The sequence below is a fragment of the Schistocerca gregaria genome, chromosome 8 (genome assembly GCF_023897955.1).
Source record: "Schistocerca gregaria isolate iqSchGreg1 chromosome 8, iqSchGreg1.2, whole genome shotgun sequence".
NCBI lineage: Eukaryota > Metazoa > Arthropoda > Insecta > Orthoptera > Acrididae > Schistocerca > Schistocerca gregaria.
This window is the reverse complement of record NC_064927.1, coordinates 85,154,255-85,181,384: the sequence shown is the minus strand read 5'-3', so window position 1 is coordinate 85,181,384 and position 27,130 is coordinate 85,154,255. Positions and strand designations below refer to the sequence as shown.

The 27,130-nt window shown below is 44.5% G+C and overlaps 1 protein-coding gene across 1 annotated transcript in view; it reads left to right on the top strand.

Moving 5' to 3' along the window:
- LOC126285291 (protein qui-1) overlaps positions 1-27,130 on the top strand; it is a 1,482,105-nt gene that overhangs the window by 602,274 nt on the left and 852,701 nt on the right. The gene's annotated exons all lie outside the window — the stretch shown is intronic.

The following is a 27,130-nucleotide window of genomic DNA, read 5'->3' as shown; positions in this document are numbered from 1 at the left end:
CCATGAGAGTGTTTAGTAGGTTGTCATGTAAAACTCTGAAGTAAATTGGGCAAGAATATTTCGAGATTTTTGGTAACAATGTTAAACGACGACTTGCCTTTATAGAGTAGTATACATTTCCTAATGAAGTAGATGAATGTTGACCACCAACGATGTCTATGGCGTCCTCTTAAAAAGTACTTTGTTGGTAGCTAAGCTTCTTATCTATCGCATATAATAGTTCCACCGACAATGGGACAGCGCCTATTCCCCATCAGCGACTTCGTCCAAATTTGTGGTATATTGAGGGCTTGGCCAAAAACGAAACTAACAGAACTTGTCCAAGCTATTATAAAAAAAACCGCATTTTTGGCACAGGTCGGACGAATCATGAACGACTCAGGCAGCGACTGGCACTGTTGAAAGAGCTCAGAACTGTAATCTGAAGGTTGTGGAGTCGAGTTCCTAAGTGGGAAACTTTTTATTATTGTCAGTTTTTACGTGACGTGCACTATAAATAATCCGAAATATGAGAAAAGTAACCCATTCATATACAGCACAATATTCTATGACCGTTTCTGGAAAATTATTGCCAGGAGTCTATGAATGCCAACTAGAGAGTACTGTCTCTTTTGAACGGACTATTCGAAAAACGGTGAATGAATATTTGCTAAAATATAGAAATGTCGTCAAAACTTCGTCAAAATCTAGAAAACTTGAAACAACCACATACAAAAATACTTTCACTGATGTGCAGCACAACAAATTTCTTTCTGTTTTGAAGTACATGGAGAGACAAAAAAGTTTACATTTATATTTCGACACGGAGTATTAAAGTGATTCCAGCCCCTCCCAAATGCTCTCTGTTGCTGTAACTCTACGACATCTGTTTTTAGGGTCAAGTAAAGAACCTGATCAAAAACTTTCAAAATTGCTGTTATCTTACCGAAAGACAAAAAGAAATCACGTCCCGAGAAGGCTACATGAAAATATGTTAGATTGCTCATCACCGGCCAGTTTTGTTGCGAAACTCTGAGACGAGAGAGAACTTTTGCGACTGTAAACTAAGTTCGCTTTTCTATAGAAACTTTAAAACAATAACCTAACAGTACAAATGCGACGTTTGCAGCGTGTGCAAGACGCCGAGAAAATTACTGCTCTTTTACGAATAGCATCACTCCACACCTGGAAATCATTAACTATAAAATGGTAAACATATATAATTTTATATCGAAGTTCTCGTATACATCTTGCAATCCTGGAAACACATTTGTAATCGCGGACTTTCGTTGACCTTTACATACGAAGCCTTTTATGAAAATCTTAATAAATACAACATATTTAGCATTATTTCGGATTATTTGCAGTGGTAGTAACGTAGAAACTGTAAATACAAAAAGCGTTTCCGCATGGATTCTACCTCACAATCCCCTAATTACCGATGCACAAACGGCTACCTGCGAGCTACGGTGACATAAATGGTTTCATTCCTCTCCCTACCCGCGCCAAAAATGCAGTTTTCTCTAAACGCTTGGCCATGTGGAGCTCCCACATAGGTTACCTTTTTTTTTCAGGTCAAGTCCTGCCTATACCACAAATCTGGACGAAATCTATGATGAGCGGGCGCTGTCCGCTTTTGTGTGTGCCTATCATACACAATAAATTTCGTTAGTTTTGCATGTCGTTGCACGACTACAAGCGCGAACCAAATTACGGCTGTGATCACAAATTTTGTATGGGAAGACTTTTTTTTTTTAAAAAAAAAAAGAGAAATCCGTTATACACGTTCGACATTTTGCCAGCGCACTACACGTTGCCTTCTTCTCAGAAAAAAAGCGTGGTGTGGGCGTCGCTTTGAACAGGCTGAACTTCACCGCACTGCGTTGCACTGCCTTATTGAAACGTCCATAAACTTGTGGGAAATGACAGAGTTTGTACTGAGAACTGACAACTCGGTAACGAAGCTTGTGACTTCATGAATTATCAATTTTAAATGGTTTTGTTGTGAATTACAAGAGAAATAGCCGGCCTTGTCGCCGAGCGGTTCTAGGCGCTTCAGTCTGAAACCGCGCGACCGCTACGGTCACAGGTTCGAATCATGCCTCGGGCATGGATGTGTGTGATGTTCTTAGGTAGCCGGCCGCAGTGGCCGTGCGGTTCTAGCCGCTGCAGTCCGGAACCGCAGGACTGCTACGGTCGCAGGTTCGAACCCTGCCTCGGGCATGGATGTGTGTGATGTCCTTAGGTTAGTTAGGTTTAAGTAGTTCTACGTTCTAGGGGACTGATGACCTCAGATGTTAAGTCTCATAGTGCTCAGAGCCATTTTTGAAAGAGAGATATAGATTAGGAGGCATTACATTGTGCCAGTGTGCATATCTAAACACTTTTTTAGCTAACCTGTCACGGTGAATCGACGTCATTCCACTCCATTCCTGTGCCGAAGGAACTCGTTGATACGGCGATATTATAACTTGCAGTTGCAGAGCTACCGGCGTTCTGGTTTCTGCAAGCGTGTTTTTTAGTAGTCCAACGTTTACTGGTGTTCGTAAAGTTGTCCTACAGCTTCTTAATGTTCACATCGTTAGTTAGATTACTTCGTGGCGTAGTGCCGAAAGTACTTAGGGCCATTTTTATTTTTGACACTCTGTACATGACGCCATCGTCTCTATAAAAGCACGATAGCGCCGTGTCACAGAAGTAGAAAGGGCCGTAGTGACTGCAACCACGGACCGGCGTATATTGTGTTAGAACGCACGTGTCAAGCAGTTGAGCGCGCGATGCCGATGAGTGCGGACAACGGAACGCGCGCGTCCGAGTCAGCCGGCTGGGTCGCGCCGGGCCGGCCGCTGGCCGGTAGGTGGGGCCTGCCCCGCCGGGCGTCCCTGCGGCCGCTCCCCACAGGACGGATACAACGGCGACGAGCCGTGCAACCACAGCGGATTCTGACAGGCAACATAATGAGGACAGGACCACGGCGAGCGATTCGCGAATGCAGAGCGGAGGACAACGTACGTCGAACCCCTACAACGAGCGACATCAGCTAACACAGAACGATCGGCAACAACGGGAACTAAGACGCGAAATACAACACATGATTCTGCAAAGTCAGGAAGTATACGACCACTGCACTAGTACAGTTCCTACTTCACAGCCTGGAGAACAAGTAGACGACGTGGAACAATTTTCTCCTCCAGAAGACGACGACGAAATGGAGGGAGTCTCCTCTGAAGAAGATTGGACCATGCAGCCCACCGACGGAGAGGGCGATTTTACACTAGTTCGCCAAAGAAAACGACTCAGCGCTTCTCCTAAGCAGAACAACTCTCGGAAGCGACAACGTCCAGGAGAATTGAAAACTTCCAACCGTTATGCGGCTATTACGACGGATGCTCCAGAACGTATGGACCAGATGAGTGATGTCAATCTCGAAGCAGATAAAGAGGGGACAGATGGCTCTGGCCGGAACTTACTACGTTAAGTCCCACCCGTCACTATTTACCATACCAAGAACTACATGGAACTCAACAAGGCGCTGAAAGCGAATATTGACGGCAGTCTTAAGGCCATCTACCAACGAGATAGGATCAAATATCACTTTGACTCCTACGAAGATTAACGGCGGGCCATCAATTTCTTTGTGTCGAATGACATCCACTTTTTCACACATCAGGCCGCAGAGGACAAGGACCTCAAAGTGGTTGTCAAACGTCTACCTGCCGAAGTTTCGGAGGAAGAACTGAAAGCCGCTCTGATAGAGAAGGGTTTCCCTGTCATCAACTTCTGCCAGTTTAAAAATCGAGACGACCACACGAAGGAATTACGACCTCAAGATGCTTAATGTGTCACGTTGCCAGCCCAAAAGGAAAACTACAAGACTTACGACATCAAATACCTTCTATATACTAAAGTCGTTATTGAAACCTACAACAGACAAGGAGTACCTGTTAAATGTCGCCACTGCCAGCGATTCGAACATACGGCTAATTATTGCAGCTTAGCTTGCCTGCTCGCTGCGTTCGATGTGGAGGGCAACACCTGTCTTCAGCATGTACTCATCCCCGAGGGGCTCCGCCGAAATGTGCTAACTGTGAAAAGGACCATCCTGCCACATGGCGTGGTTGCCAGAGTACCAGGAACTTCTCAGGAAATACACACAACGGTCTTCACCGCAGCCCTCTCGACGGAGGACTCGTGTAGTACGGAACTCTAACCTGACGACACACCCTCCGCACCACCGTCAGCAAACGGCACAAGAACAGCCGGCGGCGACACGGCAGCCAGTAGCACAGCCTCCTCCTGAAGCACGCCCACATCGACAGCACCGCCAGCACTATTCAGACGCCCACGCAGCATCACCACGCCGACCGGAACCGGAAACCTCCGTCTCACCAGCTCATTTGATGGAATCTATAGCTCCATCCCTCTCTGATTTTCTTTAATCGAAAGTGTATTAAAGGCCTTTGGAACACCTTAAGATGGTTCGCCTGGGACCACGAGAAACCTGAAAATCTGTATATGGAACGCCAACGGAATGAAACACAAGGAAACAGAATTCACTGAATTTTTACAACGTCACAAAATCGACATCGCACTTGTATCGGAGACGCACCTTCGTCCAATAACTGAGCTCAGATTTCGTAACATGTACGTGTATAGAACGGACAGACAAGGCCAACGAGGTAGAGCGAGCGCAGTTCTGCTTAAAAGGGAACTGCGGCACCATCATGAAACGCCACCACACCTCCAACATCTGGAGGCAACAGCAGTAACGGTTCGATCGGCGGCAGGCAACATCACTTTCATTGCGGCGTACAACATCCCCGGTAAAAACCTGGTGCCAGACGACCTAAGGAGTATCTTCACCAATTTTGACAAAATCTTCCTAGGAGGTGACCTTAACAGCAAGCACGTCGCGTGGAATTCCCAGCGTACGAACCCTCGTGGACCAACTTTGATTGCCATGGAAGAAGAACTGGCCCACGAGGACCCACTCGGATTCCTTACATCGATCGGCAAGAAGCAGACGTCCTAGATTTTGCTATCATCTAAAATATTGAGACGAAACTCCACCTCCGCACCGTCGACGATCTTTCGTCTGACCACCGACCTGTTATCAGCATAGTGGGAAAACGCAATGGCCAACCTTCCGTCCCCAACCTCGCAAACTCTGAACTGGGATCAATTTCGGACATATCTTGACAACAATATCTGCCAGACGCAGGACGTTTCAACACCGGAAGCCATCGACATCGCGGTACAAACTTTGACGCAGAAGATAAAGATAACCAAACGGAGGGCAACTACTCACACGGGCTACCCTGTAGTAGCTTTCGACGAGTTCCCGCCTCTACTAGAAGAACTGAAGACACAGAGAAACAGGAGAAGGCGACGTTGGCTCTGCTATAAAAACCCGATCGATCGACGAGAAACACACGTCTTACACGAGAACTACACAGGAGAGTAGCCGAGTGGCGACAGCAGGTCTGGGAAGATAAGATGGATGAATTCTTACTTCGAGCCAAGAACGAATGGCAGGTATTCAAGAACATACGACACCAGCGGCCACCTAAACGAGCCATCAGAGGACCAGATGGCCTCCTCTATGACGAACTCGCCCAGGGGGAGCTGTATGCTACGACTTACCAAGAACAGATGTTTACTCCAGCGGCCCCCGTGAACAACGTTCGCCTGCAGGAACAGGAAGCCGTCGTTACAGCAGAATGGACTGCTTTTCGTACTGCGCCTGTTCAGAGCCGCCCACAACTCACCACACCAGCAGAGATCCGTAAAATTATCCGGAAGACTCAGAATAATGCGCCGGGCAACGACTCCATAAGCAACACCGATTTGAAACCGTTGCCCAGGAAGCCAACTGTGCTCCTTACTCGAATTCTGAACAGCTGTCTTCTGCAGGGATATTTTCCTACGGCATGGAAGACGGCTCGAGTAGTCCCAATACCCAAGCCAGGTAAAGACCCAGCAAAACCCAACAGTTACCGGCCAATTAGTCTCTTGCCGACCCTTGGCAAGGTGCTCGAGAGAGTGCTGTTGAAGAGGTTCCATGACACGCTTACAGCGCATGATATTATACGACCCGAACAATTTGGTTTCAAGGACAAGTTATCAGCCGAACTTCAACTTGTACGGATCACCGAACGGATACAAGACGGATACAACAAGCAGCACTTCACGATTGGTGTCTTCCTTGACATCGAAAAAGCTTACGATAAGGTGTGGCGGCCCCAACCTTATCGTCAAAATGCATCACACTACCCCTATTGTGGATTGTTACATTAGACTCATAGACAGCTTTCTGCAGGACAGGAAATTGTAGGTCCTAGTCGACGACAAAAACTCTGAAATGAAATTCATCTCCGCAGGAATTCCGCAGGGGTCTGTCATTTCGCCTCTGCTTTTAAACTTATATATAAATGACATCCCAACAGTCCGCCTTGTTACGGCGAGTTTTTATGCTGACGATACGGCCTTTCTGACAACTGGACGGCGCTTGGACCAGCTAATCGCTAGGATGCAACGGCAACTTGCTGTAATGGAACGCTGGGCGCTGCAAAATAAGATAACCATCAACCCGACGAAGACGGCAACCGTTCTATTCACACGGAGGAAACCAGTTCTGAACGACAGACTCCAAATAGCTGACCAATTTATCCCATTGTCGCCGGGAGTGAAGTATCTCGGTGTCTACCTTGACAAAAAATTACTCTTTACGCAGCATATTGACGACAAGAAGACGGCAGCCCAGAAGATGGCCAGGTCATTGATTCCATTCCTGAAATAGTAAGGATCTCAACCCTAAGAGTAAACTCCAATTGTATAAGGCAACGGTGGAACCCACAATGTTGTATGGCTCCACCTCGTGGGGAACTACGTGCGTCTCCAACTACAACATACTCCAAGCGCTGCAAAACATTTGCAATCGATGGATCACAGGAGCTCCATGGTGGGCAAGAAACGTAGACATGCGCGCCGCACTCCACGAAACCACTATACAAGAGAAGGTCCATGGCAAGGCTCTACGAGTTTTTGACAAGATCGATGCCCTTAGGGGCGAAGTTCGACAATTAGAATCGGTAGGAACGGTAAACCCTGCAAGATGGCACTAGAGTACCGAAGTCAATATCGTTTCACCCCATGTACGCAATCTGTCATAACACGAGGAAGCAGTCACACATAACAGCCTTGACATATTTCACCCTCCACAGGAGACAGACATCACCAAAGACAGCAGGCTAAAGGACCCATTGCGTGCCCAAGCACCGAGCGAGGTGGCGCAGTGGTTAGCACACTGGACTCGCATTCGGGAGGACGACGGTTCAAACCCGTCTCCGGCCATCCTGATTTAGATTTTCCGTGATTTCCCTAAATCGTTTCAGGCAAATGCCGGGAAGGTTCCTTTGAAAGGGCACGGCCGATTTCCTTCCCAATCCTTCCCTAACCCGAGCTTGCGCTCCGTCTCTAATGACCTCGTTGTCGACGGGACGTTAAACACTAACCACCACCACCACCACGTGCCCAAGCCTAACTCAGTGTGTAATAAATAAAGTGTTTTCCTTTTATCCTTACATCCCATCCTAGAACAATAAGTCATCAAGGATGATCTCTTCAGTCCACACTACACACAATATTAAAAGAAAAAAAATAACGTGTCAAGCGAGTCTGAGTGTCACGTTTCGCGCGTGCGCCAAGTAGTTCTTCGTGCATCGCTAGAGCTTTTATTCTTTGTTTTGTTACTTTTTCTATGTTGGTTATTCTATGTTTTCATCTTTTACCTCGTATGGGTTCATATGTACAAAGGAAGTAACAACGACCTTACAAAGTGCAACTGATCAAATCAGTTCTGGTATCCTTAGTCTCGCTAGTCTGGTATTTAGCATTCACTCTCGTAGACTCTTTATGTAGTGTTCTACGATAAAAAATTTCCGCTGTTGTGTTGAACATCTTTCGGTGTACATCTCATTCTTGTAGCAGGCATAGTACATTCTCAAGGCCTGATTATTCATACACAGCGGCCAGAGAGCTGTTATGGAGTCGAATAAGATGTAATCGTAAGGTTTTTTAATTATCATTTTGAATTTTCCGTTACTTCGCGGTATATGTTTGCAGTTAGAGTACACACTGAAATCTTCACGCCACAGTGTCGCATCCCTACACAAGTGATGCCAGAACAAAATGCGGAGCCCATTGATAAAGTGCAGTACTAAGTTTCCTTTCATTTACGTCTATGGTCACAATCTTTTCTGTTTAACAGAAAGGATTGTGACCATAGATGTAAATTAAAGGGAACTTATTACATATACGGGTCACTGTGTTTCTCGCGACGATGTTGCAGCTTGTGAAAGTGCAGTACTGTGCGTAAATTCGTCTTCTGAATTTGAAACAGAACAACGCCACAACACACCAGACGCGGTTACTAAAAGTGTACAGCAGCACTGTACCATCATATGATACAGTGATCAGGTGGCGGAAAGTCTTCCAGTGTTAACAAGTCTGTGTAGGATAGCAGTCACAGTACAGGTCGAACACTGGCTGTCACAAGTAGTTGAAAAAAGCATACAGGTGCTGCGTCAATTTTCAGCATGTTGCACGACATTCTGTGCACGAGAAAGAGTAGTGATATTGCATGTCGCGTTGATACTTCGTTTCAGTTAACATTTTACAATTTTTCCATCGACCGTGTACAGCTTCGTGCATTATCACTTTTTGTTGGGTCGGCTTCTTTTGGGGAAGGAGACCACACAACGAAATCACCGGTCTCATCGGATTAGGGAAGGATGGGGAAGGAAGTTGGCCGTGCCATTTGAAAGGAACCATCCCGGCATTTGGCTGGAGCGATTTAGGGAAAACACGGAAAATCTGAAACAGGATGGCCAGACGTGCGATTGAACCGTAGTCCTCCCGAATGCGAGTCCAGTGTCTAACGACTGCACTACCTCTCTCGGTCTTTTTTTGTATTTACTAGTTTGGATCTTCGTCTTCTTCAGATACAACAAGGACGAAAATGTATAATGGTAAAAAACGTTCTATAACCAAAATCGAATACATACTCATTATTTTCCTCAACTGCGATCGACAGGCTACTGTTGTTACAGTAGGACGAGTTTGTGAGTTTGTGAAACGGGTTCTGGTGCAGTACACCGCTAAGGCAATTTCTCCCAGCCACGATTACACATCTATGCCCGAAGGTCAGGTAACAGGACAGAGGAACGAAGGTTCTACAGCGCTCCAACAAATTAGTAACAAAGTCACACAAATGAGTTAAAAGGTTTACTTATCTTTGTGACTTGTTGAATAATTGTGGTGTGCGTACTGTAAGACCTTCGGTATACATACCATCAGATTATTTGATTTGTGGCTCTAGCGAAGTAGGCGAGTGTCAGCAATATGTCTCGTGGTCTTATCGTGACGTGTTTATCTTCTGCCGTTAGGTCAGACGATAGAAATGATATTTGCGCGCTTAGAGTAGCAGATTGACGGCGACCAACTTTAAACATAACTTGATAAATTTTCACACACATTTATTAAAATAATAACAAGCATAAAAATAACTTAACTTGGTTCTGGATGCTATTTACAACTGGCAATCTGAAGTTCCTTTGGTCTTGGTACGTTAATCTTATTCTCACAGATCTCTGATACTTGACAAAGTGTGTAAAAATTTCTCTTCATTGCTATGTACAGGAATATGATAATCTTATCAACAATAATTAAGTCTGCAACACTGCATGCAACATGACATAAAAAAGGCGCTCAGTGACTAAGTGCAAATAATCGTAAGTAAACTTTACAGCACATAGAAAACGCTATTTACAACATGTTGTGTACATAGTTCCGTGTAGTTAGCGCGTACACAACTTTCCCACTAGAGCGCGCCCCACTAAGAACAACAGCGCAGGCGCAGAGCTGGTCCATCTCTGCACTACGAGATGGCGCTGCCTTAGAGATGGACCAATTTCTGCTTCCGCCGAACCGCGTATTAATATGTAACGCAGCCAATGAGATTGTTGCTAACGTAGAACCTTTTCTCCTCACGGATCACACTCGCGCACTGATACAGGAATGCGCAAGGTATCATAATGAGTGTACAGACCTCCGATTAGTCACTCTGCATTAGACTGTACCAGTCTGCATTAAACTGTACACAGTCTATAGTCAAGTTTCAGTCGGTGCATAATAAGATGGCCATATTCCAGTACATAGCCATGAAGATAAATTAATAGACACTTTGTCAAGTATCAGAGATATGTGATTGCAGACCGAGCGCCGCCACATGTCAGGTCTAGAGAGACTTCCTAGCACTCGTCCCAGTTGTAGAGCAACTTTGCTAGCGATGGTTCACTGACGAATTACGCTCTCATTTGCTGAGAGGTTTGTTAGCATAGCCTTCAGCTACGTTATTTTCTACGACCTAGCAAGGCGCCAGTATCCGTACTATTGATATTGTGAATCATGTACTGTCACGAGCGACGTTCTTCATTAATGGATTAAAGTTAAGTATTCCACCATCTAAGTCCGTTTTTCTCAATTCTAATTCCGTTGTCATGTTCCAGACCTCACGCCAGCCTACGTGAGCTGAGATGCGTGCATTTCGGCCTCCTTTAGTAATACGGTGTGTAAGGTGTCAGGCAAATCCAACACCTTCCATGAAAACCCTGAAATGATAAGCAAATCCAGTAGTATGTCACATAGCTACGAATAAATCGTGACATTAAATTAACCAAAGTAATATGAGTAATGAGTGAGCAAATAGAATACCACAGACTAACACAAGAATACCTAAATGCATGTCATACCTTCCCAACGTGAGACCGACGCAGTTCCGAGGGGAGAAACGAGGACAGAAGCCGAGAGCAGAACCGTGTTAAGCTAGAAGGCCCTACGATAAGGGACGGACACCCACGTCGGCAGCCTACCTCAAAGTCTACCACTGGCACGTTTTAGCGTGAGACTTTTTCGCGTCCCTGTTTCGTCAAGGACCACCCCCCAGCCCATGTTAAAAGCTAGAGCCCTCCAGAAAAACATTATAGATCTTACGATAACACAAAAAGGGCCACTACCACCTGCAAGTTTTAGTGTGAGACTTTTTCGTGTCTCAGGTACGTCAAGGACCACCCCCCCGCCCATGTTAAAAGATAGAGCTCTCCAGAAGAACAGTATAGATCTTACGATAACGTTAAAAGGACCACACCGGCTGCAGGTTTTAGTGTGAGACTTTTTAGCGTCTCTGTTACGTTGCAAACTTTAAAAACATTGCCCCACCACGAAAAGTATAACGTTTCTCGTTGGATAGACAGAATTTTTGTAGGCGGAGCTTAAGGTTAACATTGAGACCCTGATTGGTCAGATGAAAACACAGCCAGATAGTTTTTTTAAACCAACTTCGGTAAATTGTAGTAAGGAGAAGTTAGAGAAGAGAGTTGGTTCCGTGACGGCGAACTGGATGGCTGCTGTGCCGGCCGCTGCCGCCCTGACGCTCCTTAAACACCGACAACGTAATGAACGCACGCGATGCCGCATTTTTGAGCGCCTAAGGCTTCACTCAGAACTGCAGAAGTCTCATCTGCTACATCCCTTTTTTGCGTAATACTAGTGTCGATCGTTAATTAAAACTCATGGTGTTCACATTTGCCACTTCAAGAACAGATCTGAAACACGATGATTTTTCTTTTATATAGTTATTGAGAAGCGACATCAGCCACTGTAATTTACGACAAATTAGATAAGTAATTAAAGATAATTGAGGGTAACTGTAGACCATTTTGATAGTTTTCTCTTTTGTGAAACTTAAATTAAACCTAGATTATAGATGTGATATGGCATAGGTCATCCTTCGATCGATCGTAGAACTTGGAAACCCATTCAGGGAATATTCGTTCACATTTTTGTTGAACGCAGTTGGTTTTTACCATCCTGTATTAAAACATTTCCTTTTATCAATAGTGCAATTTATAAACAATGTTTTGTGGTAAACTTAACTGCATTTTCGACGTTATTTTACCAGCTAACTAAAAATAGGAAATCCTTTTACCCCTTCCACTAAATTTAGTTAGTATTAAGATTTAACTACAGAGAGTGCATTGGAGCTGACGCTGAGATCATTAAGTATTTGGTTATATCATCGCTAATCTCACTGAACTCTTCTGAATTCTACATGTCATGTATGGTCTGGCGTCTCCTTACCAGCAGCAGGTCCCAGGTTCAAACTAGTTAATTCCCTAAAAAACACGCTCAGAGCGTCGTTGCGCGAAAGTGGTAGGGAGACATGATATAAAACAATCAGACACCACCATGAATGATTAGAAAATGGCGACCCTGCCAGGATGGTAAAATACCATGATTGAAGGTCGACCACATGCCTAACTAGTTCCGAAAAATACCTGCTTAAAAATTTTCGTAGTAAAAAAAAATTTTTTTCTACAGTTATACCTAGTCAAAACCACTAGCTGCATCGATAGATAGTAAAAGCATTAAAAAAGGGAGAATTCTAGCAGAGACAATAGCATAATTAAGTTATGAATTTTGAAAATTGTTAGAATTAAGTTTTCTCTCCAATGCAAGGGCACAGGTGGCGGATAAATCGTTGACAAGTTGGTTCTGACCCAACAAGTAAGTGAATGGATTGTCAGTCTTGGTAGTGTCAAGTCGTGTGAACAAAAAGTTTATGAAACGCGTGAGAACGTATGAGCGCATGTTGACGCGACGTAGGGCGCGTGAATTGCTTTTAAAACAGAAAATAACGGATTCGGAAAGATTAGCAATGGCAAATCGAGACCTTGACCGAATTGAGGTAGAGACCCAGCATGAAAATGAACAGAGAATCGAGGACAGCACAACAGACGATGCAGTATCGCGAGAAATAGGACATATAACGCACCATAACGAGGATAATGTACGCCAAGGCACAGAAAACCTAGGTCAGCATACGACAGACGAGCAGGAACGTAGAGAGACAGGCGATGAGGATTCTAACTGGCGTCTTGAATACGTAGAACCCATAGTAAAAGTAATCAGAGCTCCCTCACCACAGAGTAAAAGGAATGCGAGCAGAAACGTATCACAGCACAGTTCAATACAATCGGTTGCGAACCAACACTTGGGCGAAAACAGAGAGCGTAGGATGTCGGAAGAAAACACGATAGGACCCACCAATCTGGCAGAATTATTACAACAAATTACGGAAACCATGAAAAGGCAAAATAAAGAAATTGCAAATCAAATTCAAATTCAGAATGCAGAAACCACGAGACAAATGCGTGTGATTAAAGAACAAAACAAAAAAAATTCAGTTACACCTAAGTCGTATTGAAAACGAGGCAAAAGAATCTTGAGAAATGATGGGACACTTAATAACAGGTCACAATCAATTGAGAACAGACATTGACAAGGTACAAGTGGACGTACAAACATTGCATAATGACACTGTGGACGAGATCAAAACATTACGTAACAACACCCACGGAGAAGTCAAGATACTAAAGAAACAGATAAACGTAATTTCTAGACAAGCAGCAGGTACAGCGCGTGAAATTGTTGGAAACTGTGTGTTGCACAAACGTTTCACAAGAGCAGCGCTGAAAAGATATGATAACCGCATAGTCAAAACGGAAGCGCAAACGAAGCGACAATTTCAGAAATTGGGAACAGAGTTGTTGCAAACCATTGAAGAGCGTAGTGAACAGGATCGAACAAGCACGGAGTCTGTAACAGCACCGTAAAAACAAGCAATTAACGAAGATATTACGCATTTGCGATTCCAATCACAGGCGGAAAGTAGCATATTTGAAATCAGACAGCCTGCACCGCGGGTACGCGAAAGTTACAGTGGACAATATCCAATGGATCTACCACAACAGGAAAGAACGACGAGAGAAATGATCAGAAACAAAAGTGGCGAAGAATCGCGAATTTGATATGGAACTATGACGACGTACGACAACGATCATTTCCTCACAGTTAGAAAATTTCAACATTTTCGAGAAGGTAACATCCACGAACTTTTATTGATCAATTCCGTATAGGATTACCAGAACACTGGACGCTAGCACACAAATTAGACTTTATATGTGCACACATGTCAGGAACAGTCGCAGAAACCATGCATAATGTTGCAGCGACATGCCGATCGTACGAAGATTTCAGAGAGAAGTTTCTCTCACGATATTGGTCCAGCGAAGCACAGAACAGAGTGAAGTACGAATTATTACAGAACCCATATTTTGAAAATTCAGGAGAGAATCGTCCCGTGAAATTTTTCTAGTTAATGGCAAAGAAAAATCAATACTTAGATGTACCATACAGTGACGGAGAGTCGATTAAATTATGCGCGATGAAGTTACCATTGAAATACCAGGCAATGACGTCGAAGCATTTAAAGGTATTCTAAGGGAAGTAGAGTTCATATTTCCGGAAGATGACGCAAGAAAAAGACGAAGCTCACGTGAAAATGAAAGCAAAAAGCAGTGGAATCCACAAGACACAGAACGAAGGAACAATAATTACGAACCATGTGATAACTTCACACCAAGAAACGACAATAGATTTCAACAAAGTACCGGTTATGGATTTAGAACAGAATATGGCAATAACTATAATTCGCCCAGGAACAGCAACAACTATTACAGAGGTAATAACGGCAACCGGAACGGGTACTGGAGAACCAATAGACCGACAAATTATCAACAAAGAAACCACTATCAACAAGCTGAACAAGAAAAGCGAATACAGATAGAAGAGGTTGAGGTAAAACCACCAAACACCAATAAAAGTTCGATTTGACAGCTAAGCGCCCATGCCAAAGAGAATGACGCACCGACTCAGGACAATTGCAGCACCATGAACAGGGAAGTAAACATCTTATCACGAGAAGAGAAGAAGGAAGAAAAAAATCCGCAGGGACCAGATGAAAACGAAGACAAGAAAATAACAATATCGTGTTGGGACGAAATTAATTGGGAGAATACTGACGAGGAAGATAAATTACCAGAGGCATGCACAACGAATGTAGGAGGAAAGGACGAAGTAATGAGTATTGCAGAGCTATTTGAGATGGAAACCAGGGAAAGCGAATTCAATCAGGATAATGCGCAGTCGACAGAAGTTGAAAATAAGTTACGAGTGGGCACACAACCCAACGTATATAATGAAGGAAGTTATGAAGTGATATTTAGAGCATTTAGATGCAATTATGTGGAAGTAGCGACGAAGAAGGAGAGGATAGATGATGATGAGGAAAAAGTAGAGGATGTAGAAGAAAGCGTGAAACAAGGAAGAAATAGAGAAGAGGAAATAAAAGAGAGAGAAGTAGCAGTCGAAGCTTATCCTACAGAAAGTTCGAATTCACAAGGGAAATTCCTAAAAAGACTCGTATGATTCAGTGGAGGATTCGTTGATGCAAGAGGAAGAAGAACAGAACCAACCCTTTCAAATTCAACCAATTGTGAAGGCTATGATAAAGCATATCCCAGTCAATATTGTAATTGATAGCGGAAGTGAACTGACTGCGATCTCAGAAAATTTATTCATGCAGTGTAATGCCAATGAGGAATTGCCAGTTCTGAAAACACGTAAGATTAAATTAAGAGGTCCTATTAGAAACAATGCTGCGGAAGTTACGAGACAAACAAGGTTAACTCTTTCGTGGCAAGATCAAAAGATCGAAGCCAACTACCTAAACTAACTGTAGATTTGATTACAGGTGCAGATTTTTTAAATGAGAGACGAGCGATAATAGATATGGCAAAAGGTAGCGTAACATTCGGGAATGTCACACTTCTCTTTGAGCAAAAGCTAAAATGAGAAGAAATACCAGTTATAAACAAACAATTAAAAATGATGCGAGATAAAGAGGATGAAGAACTAGAATGGTATGCACAAAAGAGGGAATCGCCTCAACTCATGTTAGAAGTCCACAAAGAAATCGACGAAAAATTACAATAAGTTCAAGGTATTTCGGAACACAGTAAAAGAGAATTAGAGGATATTTTACGAGATAAAGCAGAGGTATTTTTAGCCAAGACTGGTAGTATTACACGCTTTCAGTACAAGTTTGAAGATCAATTTTATTACTGGTAAATAATCAGCACAATTTTTCAAGATTATGTTGCAGATATGTTCGTCAGGTGAAAGAAGAATGAAGAGAGAAGAAGGTGCGAAAAAGAAAGCAGTTTCAGTTATAACACCAATAGTACCATAGATTAAGGTGAAGGGATAAAGCGTAGATAGTCTAACAGCATGAAATACTAAAATGCCATACACCACGACACTACACAAAAATAAAAAACGAATTTGAGGATTCCTGAGTAGACGTTAAGACTCCAAATATCTTAGAATTATAACATGGAATGGGCGCCGAAATTTGTTAAGATTTTTATGAAGGCATATAACAAGTAGGTACTAGATATATGTTAGATGATTATAAATAAAACCTTTTAAGAACCATTGTGAAAACTTCAGCAAGGAAGAGATGAACGACCCACAAGTTGCAACGCGAGATGTATCAAGAAAGGAAAGGACGTAATTAGCAAGACACGATTCCTACATAGCTGGAGTGTCGAGAGAAGGAAAAGGACAGCGAAACTAACAGAAGGCCCTTGTAGCGAAAGTGGGCAATAAATGTGCCTGCTAGGTGGAATCCTGCTGGGATGGACAGTGACAGAGTCCTACAGAGACGCGCCTAGCATCAGTAGGGGATGGCTGCACGGACAGACAAGCAGACACCGGATTTTGATGCACGAAACTGAAGAAGAACTTCCACAAAGTAAAAATGACGCGCCCAAACAATTTATCAAACTGTTACTAGGAGGAGAGCTTCAAAGCGACTAGTTATTAATAAATATTTCCAAATCCTGCTCAGACAAGAAACAAGAAGCAAGTAAGAAACAGAGAAAAAGCGGGAAGAACAGAAAAAGATTCGCAAGATTGAGACCAAGAAAGAAGATGGGTGAAGAATAGACGACGTACCTTCCCAAATCCCTATCCTATTGTAAACTAGTCGTCTGCAAAGTATTACAACGAAAAACGACCGCATTCAGCGACACATAACGATGACTTCCACGCATACAAAGCCAGTAAACCACGAGATTCTGCACTCACAGCTCCATTCCATTATGGGATCTCCACAACAGCAGCACACTTGCAAAGCCAACAAGGAACGACGAACCAAGCTGTATATCAAATACTTGCCCACATCCATCTCGCTCACCTTCGTGCAAAAACATTCGCCAACCTCATGCTTGAACATTCATAGGATTGTGTGAACGTGTGAAATTAAATTATGTGATGTAGGAATTGTGCAAAAGAAAAAACGTGTGAAAAACTAAATACGTTAAGCACACCAGACAGCTAATAAAATATAAAATAACAGTCATTGACTATGGACTTAAGTAAAAAATAGACTGTTGATAAAAACAAGTAATTAGTTCTGAAATGGACAGTATATAAAGAAACAATATGCCACTTATTTTCTCCTCACAAAAATAAAAGAATAACAATATTTTACTTATTTTCTCCTTATAAACACAAAGAGTAAGAATTTATCTTGTTGGATGTTTTCCTTTTTTTAACATTTGTAGCATTTGTTAGGATAATATCTCAATACTTGTGTATCTATATTTCTTTGTCAAAACAATTCTTGGAAATAATTCTTATTTGTTACTGTAACAATGTTGAAATGATGTCTAGAAACAAAAATATTTTACTGGTACATGATATTTAGAAAATGTGTTAGGAATAGATTTTACTTAATTACTACATTTATAAAAACAATATTTCTAAGAAAATCGATGTAAAAGACTCTTCACTTTCGATAACAAACTTCTTAAAAAACAAACTTCACACTTAAATAAAGAAAGAAAATAATTAAAAATTAATAATAGCATAAAAATATTCTAGTGTTCTCATTTTTAATTATAATGTGGAAGAATATAAAAATATAAATTAGTAATACAAATTAGCAAAGAACAGAATAACGTGGCTGAACAGTAGGCAAGAAAATTTAGATAAATTAGAATATTTTTTGACTGAGTTAGACAACGATTCAATCATTGCCTAAATTCAGTGCAAAAATCAAGTTCGAAGGGTGGTGATATGTAAGGTGTCTGGCAAATCCAACACCTTCCATGAAAACCCTGACATGATAAGCAAATCCAGTAGTATGTCACTTAGCTCCGAATAAATCATGACATTAAATTAACCAAAGTAATACGAGTAACGAGTGAGCAAATGGAATACCACAGACTAACACAAGAATGCCTAAATGCATGTCGTACCTTCCCACCATGGGGCAGACGCAGTTCCGAGGGGAGAAACGAGGACAGAAGCCGAGAGCAAAACCGTGTTAAGCTAGAAGGCCCTACGATAAGGGACGGACACCCACGTCGGCAGCCTACCTCTAAGTCTACCACCCGTACGTTTTAGTGTGAGACTTTTTCGCGTCCCTGTTTCGTCAAGGACCACCCCCCAGCCCATGTTAAAAGATAGAGCCCTCCAGAAGAACAGTATAAATCTTACGATAACGCTAAAAGGACCACACCAGCTGCAGGTTTTAGCCTGAGACATTTTAGCGTCTCTGTTACGTTGCAAACTTTAAAAACATAGCCCCACCACGAAAAGTATAACGTTTCTCATTGGATAGACAGAATTTTTGTAGGCAGAGCTTAAGGTTAACATTGAGAACCTGATTGGTCAGATGAAAACACAGCCAGATAGTTTTTTTTAAACCAACTTCGGTAAATTGTAGTAAGGAGAAGTTAGAGAAGAGAGTTGGTTCCGAGACGGCGAGCTGGATGGCTGCTGCGCCGGCCGCTGCCGCCCTGAATTGGCCGTCACGCAAAACTATTTGCTTTTATTGTAATAAAAAAGGACATGTTCAGAGTGTTTGCCAGAAAAACCTCAGATCAGAAACTCAAAACCGTTCCAGGCCCTTTGCTTCGCGCTGGAATCGGAATCGAACCAAGGATACTCTGGCTCGCGAAACTTCACCCATGGAAATTCATGTCGTTCATTCCACTCTGCCCAGTGCCACTCTCTCTAGCAGTGACTGTGTTCGTCCCAAAACTAGTGTGTGTCGACATCGCCGGAACTCCCGTCAAGTCGCAAGTCATTATGTACCAGTGTCAGTTCACGTTGCACGAGACAGACGCTCTTCTCGTCAGCAGGACAATAAACTTTTTGTAGACTTAGACATTAACGGCAAAGTGATACCATTCTATCTCGATACCGGAGCTGCAGTTTCACTGGTCAATCAAGACACTTACAAACTGCTGGGCACACCTCCGTTGCGTGCCGCAAATGTTCAGTTAACAAGCTATACAGGGCAACGCGTCCCTGTGTTAGGACAGTGCAGCCTTCTTGCAACTTACAAAGGACAAACAAAACTTGTGTCATTTTACGTCCTTCGTTCTTCTTCTGCAGTGAACTTGTTTGATTTTGATTTATTTCAGTTGTTTAACTTGTCTATAGTAAATCAGGTCCTGTCAGTGAACCAGACTGTGCCTTCAGACAGTGTTTCTCGTCTATGTGAAGAATTTGCAGACATTGTTGCACCGGGTTTCGGTTGCGCTAAGAACTATAAAGCACATTTGGAACTGAAAGTAAACGCGCAACCGAAATTTTTCAGAGCGCATAATGTTCCCGACGCATTGCGTGATGAGGTCGCAAAAACATTGCATGATGTGGAATCACAAGGTGTAATTGAACGTGTGCAGGCTTCTCTCTGGGCATCACCCTTATTAATTTTGCCAAAACCTTCCGGGAAGTTGAAACTTTGTATGGACTTCAAGGCAACAGTGAATCCACAACTAGTGATTGCAACTTTTACTTTACCCCGCCCGGAAGATCTTTTTGACAAATTGTGCCCGGGTAAATATTTTTCGAAGTTGGACCTCGCATATGCGTACTGGCAAATACCGGTGGACGAAGAATCCCAGCGCGTTTTGGTGGTTAACACGTATCTTGGTTTGTATCGATTCAAACGACTGCCATTCGGGTGTGCATCCGCCCCTGCATTGTTTCAGCAATATCTACAAACTGTTTGTGCGTCGGTCCCTACTGCAGCAAATTATCTAGACGATATTGTGATCTCTATAAAGACGGCAGAAGAACATTTGACCAATCTCAGAACATTATTTCAGGTCTTGAGACGAAATGGTCTTTCCTTGCGGAAGGACAAATGTGAGTTTTTTGCTCGTGATTTGCCATACCTGGGACGTGTAATCAATGCCCAAGGCATACATCCCATTCCCACGCATCTTCGTGCCATTCAAGACTTGCCTTGTCCGCAGAATTTGAAGCAGCTACAGAGTGTGCTGGGAAAAATCAACTATTATAATAAATATATTCCGCATGCCTCTTCCATTTCAGCTCCGCTTCATCGCTTACGCCGTAAAGGTGTTCCGTTCGTCTGGACGACGGAATGCGAACGCGCCTTTCGCCAGTTGAAATCGGCGTTGCTATCCAATACTTGCCTTACGCCTTTCGATCCCCAGAAGCCCCTTTTGTTGATGGTGGATGTATCGGATTTCGGGATCGGTGCTGTGCTTGCGCACAAAGATGGATCGCACGATCGCCCTATTGCCTTTGCGTCCAAATTGCTCTCGTCGGCGCAAAGAAATTATTCACAGATCGAGAAAGAAGCATTGGTGTTACAAAGTTTCATGATTTCTTGTATGGTCTTCACTTTACCATAATCACAGACCACAAACCTTTGACATCGCTTTTTCATCCGACCAAGCCTGTACCTCCACGTACAGCGCAGAAATTCATTCGCTGGTCTCTTTTCCTCTCGAAGTACCGCTACGATATCTTGTATCGGTCCACTGCTAAGCACGGAAACGCCGATGCGTTGTCCCGCTTGCCTGTTGCTGAGGATAGAGCATTCTATTCCTCCGAACTTGCTTGCATGTTTATTGATGCGGAAACCGATGACGTTGTCGAATCGTTTCAGATTGATTTTCGTCGTGTAGCTACAGCCACAGCTGCCGACCCGGTCCTTGCTCCCGTTCTGCGTTTTGTTGCTACGCAGTGGCCCTTGTCAAAGTCACGGATCGGGGACCCGTTGGTTCGCCGATTTTTTGCTCAGAAGGCGAGAAATTTTGTACGACGTGGTGTTTTGCTGTTGCGTTCTGATAATGATCAGTCCAGGGTCGTGGTACCACGTTCGTTACAGTCCTCTGTCTTACAGCTTCTTCATCAAGGACATTGGGGTATAGTGAGAACGAAACAACTTGCACGTCAGCACTGTACTTGGTTCGGAATCGATGCCGCGATTACGAATATGTGCTCTTCTTGCATGGTGTGTGCCGAACAACAATCAGCACCACCGCGGAAATTCTTTCCATGGCCAAAAGCCACTTCCCCTTGGCAACGCTTACACATCGATTTTGCTGGTCCATTCTGGAATGCTCGATGTTTGGTTGTGGGAGATTCATTCAGTAATTTTCCTTTTGTTGTCCGGATGTCTTCCACGACGTCATCTGCCACCATCCAAGCGTTATCCGCTATCTTCTTATGCCGCTATCTTCCACAGATTATTGTTTCCGACAGTGGCCCACAATTCATGTCCGCAGAATTTCAGTCATTCTGCAAGGCCAATGGTATTCAACATCTGACGTCCGCGCCGTTTTCGCCACAGTCAAACGGTGCCGCTGAACGATTGGTCACGACTTTCAAGTCACAGATGTTGAAGTTAAAAGAGTCGCATTCTCGGGAGGCCGCGTTATTGCTCTTTTTGTCCTCGTATCGCTCTCAGCCCCGAGATGGTCACTCGCCGGCTGAGTTGCTCCACGGTCGCCCTCATCGAACCTTGATGTCTTTGCTACATCCGCCGCATCAGGTTCCTGTGCAGCGGCAGACACCTGCTTTTGCTCCAGGCGACGTTGTCTACTATCGCCACTATCGAGGTTTACGGCGTTGGCTCGAAGGGCGCATTCTTCGCTGCCTCAGCAGCGCTATGTATCTGGTTTTGGGGGCTTCTGGTGAGGTGCGTCATCACCTCAATCAGCCGCGCCTCTGTCGTCGCACGGGATCTGCCGCTCGCCGTCTGCTTTCAGCGACGGTGCCGTCCGGTCAGCGCCCTGGGGACCCTTCTACTGCCTCGCCTCAGCCCCAGGTGTTACCGACGCTGACTTGCATTTTGCCCCATGGCGACGCGCCGCCGCCATCGCCGCCGCCACCGCCGCCGCTGCCTTTTCTCCCGCCGGCGACGCCCGCACTGGACTCGTCGCTGTAACCGCCGGACGCCTCCCTCGGTCACGCGCCGCCGATCGCTTCCCGTGACCAGCTGTCTTCCGACATGGAACTCTTGCCCGCTCCGGACCATATGTCATCTTCGCCCGTCGGGTGCCCCGGCCCGATGGAGGTCGACCCTTCGGCCCCTCTTGTCTCTCTACGGGTGCATACAACGCATGTTGGCGTGCACCCTGGAGCAGGTTTTCAGGCGTTTCCTAGCTCCCCGCGGTCCGAATGCTAGGGTGCGGGTGTTGTTAGGCTCCCCACCTCGTCGCATACGTCAACATGGGGTCCTCCCCACGGCGGGCGGAAGCCTTATGCCACAACTGTACGACGATTTGCGGGGGAGAAATGTGGTGTCATCGCCAGACACCACACTTGCTAGGTGGTAGCCTTTAAATCGGCCGCTGTCCGGCAGTACACGTCGGATCCGCGTGTCGCCACTATCAGTGATTGCAGACCGAACGCCGCCACACGGAAGGTCTAGAGAGAGACTTCCTAGCACTCGCCCCAGTTGTACAGCCGACTTTGCTAGCGATGGTTCACTGTCAAATTACGCACTCATTTGTCGAGACGATAGTTAACATAGCCTTCAGCTACGTTATTTGCTACGACCTAGCAAGACGCCAGTATCCGTACTATTGATATTGTGAATCATGTACCATAAAGAGCGACGTTCTTCATGAATGGATTAAAGTTAAGTATTCCACCAGCTACGTCCGTTTTTCTCAATTCTAATTCCGTTGTCATGTTCCAGACCTCACGACAGCCTGCGTGAGCTAAAACGCGTGCATTTCGGCCTCCTTTACTACACGGTTGGCTCTCCTGCCAACCACAACACTAATGTCAATGCTTTTTATTATTTTAATAAATGTGTGTCAAAATTAATCAAGTTCTGTTTAAAGTTGGTCTTCTTCAATCTTCTACTCTTCTACTCTAAGCGCGCAAGTGGCATTTCTATCATCTGACCTGACGGCAGAAGATAAACACGCCACGATAAGACCACGAGACATATTGCTGACACTCGCCTACTTCGCTAGATCGACAAGTCAAATAATCTAATGGTGTGTGTACCGAAAGTCTTACTGTACGCATACCACACAGCAACTGTCTGTTCACTTCTCAGCGTTCACTAAAGGACATTTCCTGTCTCTCAGATCTAAGGCGATCTGTAACCAAGTGGGCAAGAGCTGATCTATCTTCCGAGTAGGCTTCTGCCTGTTGTCGTCCGGACATTGGCGGATTTACTAAGCCGGCAGTTGGACGAGCCGAGGTCAGTATCATCATCCTCAGCGCCTCCAGTGGCGCTGGTGGATCTCGCGGATGTGGAGTCTTCGTGGCTTTGGCTCCACCTCACATCTTTGCGCCTGTTGAGCTTGTGTCCTGGCTTTCTCTTGTTCGGAAAACACCGCAAAAAGTTGTTGTTATGAAGACCGTTCATTGTGAGTTGGAACCTCACGTCAATTTGTTTTATTAGTGGATGAAATGTAGCAAATTGAGTAAAGCTTTGTCAGAAATAAAGCGTTTATACTTGCGCACATGGCCATGTCTGTATATGTAGCGCTCACAGATGATTGTTATATCTTAAAGAAACACGGTATCTATTAAGGTGTACAATAAGACATCTGCTCACGTTAACTTCACATCTTCTACTCAGTTATGAACCACCTTAAATGGTGTGTATATTCCCGTCCAAGTGCTCAGTCACATCGTGATAGGCCTGACCATTATGACCATCGAGCAACTGTCGATTTAAGCCCGCCAAGGTGATAGCAGCGTCACATGGCGAGGAGTGACTGCTAGTCAGACACACACACCGTGCATGTAGTGTCAGTGAGCGCGCTGTCCGTATGTAGAATGGGGAAGGCGCGCGATTTATCTTAGTTTGACTGAGGGCAAATTGTAACTCAGTCACTTCTTCTTGATATATTAACAACAAAGAATACGGCATAAGAATTTCGGAAACTGCACGACTTGAAGGGTGTTCGAGGTGTGTTGTGGTGAGGGTCTTACAAAACGTGGCTTTACCAAAAGGTAATGCCACATCCAGACGTCTTGGGGTCGGGTGGCCACCCCTCATTACAGATGTCGGACGTCGTAGGCTGGGCAGACTGGTAAAGCAGGACAGTCGGCGAACTGTGGCAGAAACAATATCAGACTTGAATGCTGGCCAGAGTATAAGTGTGTTTGAAGAAACAGTGCACCGAACACTCCTAACGATTGGCCTTCGCAGCCGACGAACCATGTATGTGCCAATGATAACACCAGGACATCGGTAAATCGACTGAAATGAGCACATGACCATTGGGACTGGAAATCGGCGCAATGGCTGATCCTTGCATGATCTGATGAACCCCGATATCTTCTTCATGTCGAATAGACGGCGGAAATCCGTCGTTTTCCAGGGGAACAACTCCTTGGGACCTACCTATACTGCGGGATGGATACAAGCTGGCAGCGGCTCCATTATGCTCTGGGGGACATTTACGTGGGTATCCATAGGTCCGGTGGAGTTGGTGCAAGGCACGATGACGGCCAAGAAGTATCGTACACTGGTTACTGACGATGCACAGCTCTTCATGACGATCATGTTTCCTGACGGAAGTGGCATTTTTCAGCAAATGGTTCAAGTGGCTCAAAGCACTATGGGACTTAATGTCTGAGGTCGTCAGTCCCCTAGAACTTAAAGCCACTTACACCTTACCAACCTAAGAACATCACACACATCCATGTCCGAGGCAGGATTCGAACCTGCGACCGTAGCAGTCGCGCGGTTCCAGACTGAAGCGCCTAGAACCGCTCGGCCACAGCGGCCGGCTATTTTTCAACAAGATAATGTGCCACATCACAGGGCCATGAGTGATGGCTCCCCAGCTTGCCAGATCTGAACCCAATCGATGACATACAGGATGTCATTCAACGTGACATCAGAACTCATCGCCTCCCTCCCCGGAATTTACGGGAATTAGGCGACTTTTGTGTGCGGATATGGCGCCAACTCCACCCAGCGACCTACCAAGGTCTCATAGCTTCCATGTCGTGACACGTAACCGCTGTTATACGTGTGAAAGGAGGAGGTACTTGGTATTAGGCAGGTGGCGATAATGTTCTGTCTGATCAGCGTGTACTTCCAAAAATATTTGTAACTCAGTTACAACTTTTCATCTTCAGATCACCTCATCTTGATTTATTAACAACGAAGAATACATCACAGTGCCACCGTTCTCATAAACTGTAAGTAATCTAAATACATACAAGTACACGTGTAGCACGAAGTGTAGGGAACACAAACAGATTTCATCAAAGACATTCCATCACTGACCCATAGTTGTATTTGTTTCAATGGGCAGAAATAATACGCCCAGTAGATGTGCCGCTGCTTCGGACATGTGAGTTTGGTGTTCCAAAATAAAATAAAGTTGCAACAGGGTTACAATGGGAAGCCAATTACAAAACTACAAAGTTGCTTAATTTACTGCATTTTTATATTTTTTCCTTTCATCAATCAAATTCAATATTTCTTCTGTTACCCAAGGATTTCTACTAGCCCTCGTCTTTTTACCTACTTGATCCTCTGCTGCCTTCACTACTTCATCCCTCAGAGCTACCCATTCTTCTTCTACTTCTCTTCTTTCCCCCATTCCTGTCAATTGTTCCCTTATGCTCTCCCTGAAACTCTGTACAACCTCTGGTTTAGTCAGTTTGTCCAGGTCCCATCTCCTTAAATTCCCACCTTTTGGCACTTTCTTCAGTTTTAATCTACATAACCAATAGATTGTGGTCAGAGTCCACATCTGTCCCTGGAATGTCTTAAAATTTAAAATATGGTTCCTAAATCTCTGTCTTACCATTATATAATCTGTCTGATGTCTCCTAGTATCTCCAGGATTCTTCCATGTATACAACCTTCTTTCGTGATTTTAGAAACAAGTGTTATCTATAGTCTAAGTGCTATAAATAACAAATAAAAATCATTACTCATAGAAAACGTTTTGAGGTAAGTGAATGGTATATTAATATTCCAATTAACACCAAAGTTACAGAGCAAAAGTCAAAAATCGTAAGCCATCCGATACTCCACAGCTCGCCCCCTTATTGAGGCCACCGTGATGAGCATTCTCCAGATCTCTCACCAACTGAAAACGTCTGATCAATGGTGGCTCGTCACAATACATCAGTCACTACTCTTGATGAATTGTGGTATCGAGTTCACGTTGCATGGGCAGCTGTGCCTGTACACACCATCCAAGCTCTGTTTGACTCAATGCCCAGGCGTATCAAGGCCGTTATTACGGCCAGAGGTGGTTGTTCTGGATACTGATTTACCAGGACCTATGCACCCAAATTGCGTGAAAATGTAATCGCATGTGAGTTCTAGTATAACATATTTGTCCAATGAATACCCGTTTATCATCTGCATTTTTTGTTGGAGTATCAATTTTAAAAGCCAGTAGTGTAGTATCTCTCGAAGTGTACAAAGACTCAGTACAACTAAATGCAGCAAGAGAAGCAGGGTTCAGTTCTCAACGTCGACAAGGAATGGGCCGCTCTGAACTAAAGCACGAACGACAGTGTTGCAGCCGCAACTAGGTGACGTCTGCATCGTGCCACGCAGCGAAGTAGCCACGAGTGCGTGTGAGCCGTGTGGCTGCCGGCGGCCGTCCTACGTAGCGGCAGGAGGAGGCCCGCGCGGTGCAAACGCATGGGGCTCCGCGGGCGCGCCCCATTGGCTCCTTCACATAGCGCGCCACTGCTAGCGGAGTCTGCTGCCAATTTCATGAGGCCCGTTGGGTGGTAGCTATATGTGACATCACGAGCCAAAATCCAGTTTTCGACGGCTGAGGTCTCTTCCGTGACTTCCAAGGTCGCGAAAAATTTGTCCATATTGAAGGATTAATATGCAGAAAAA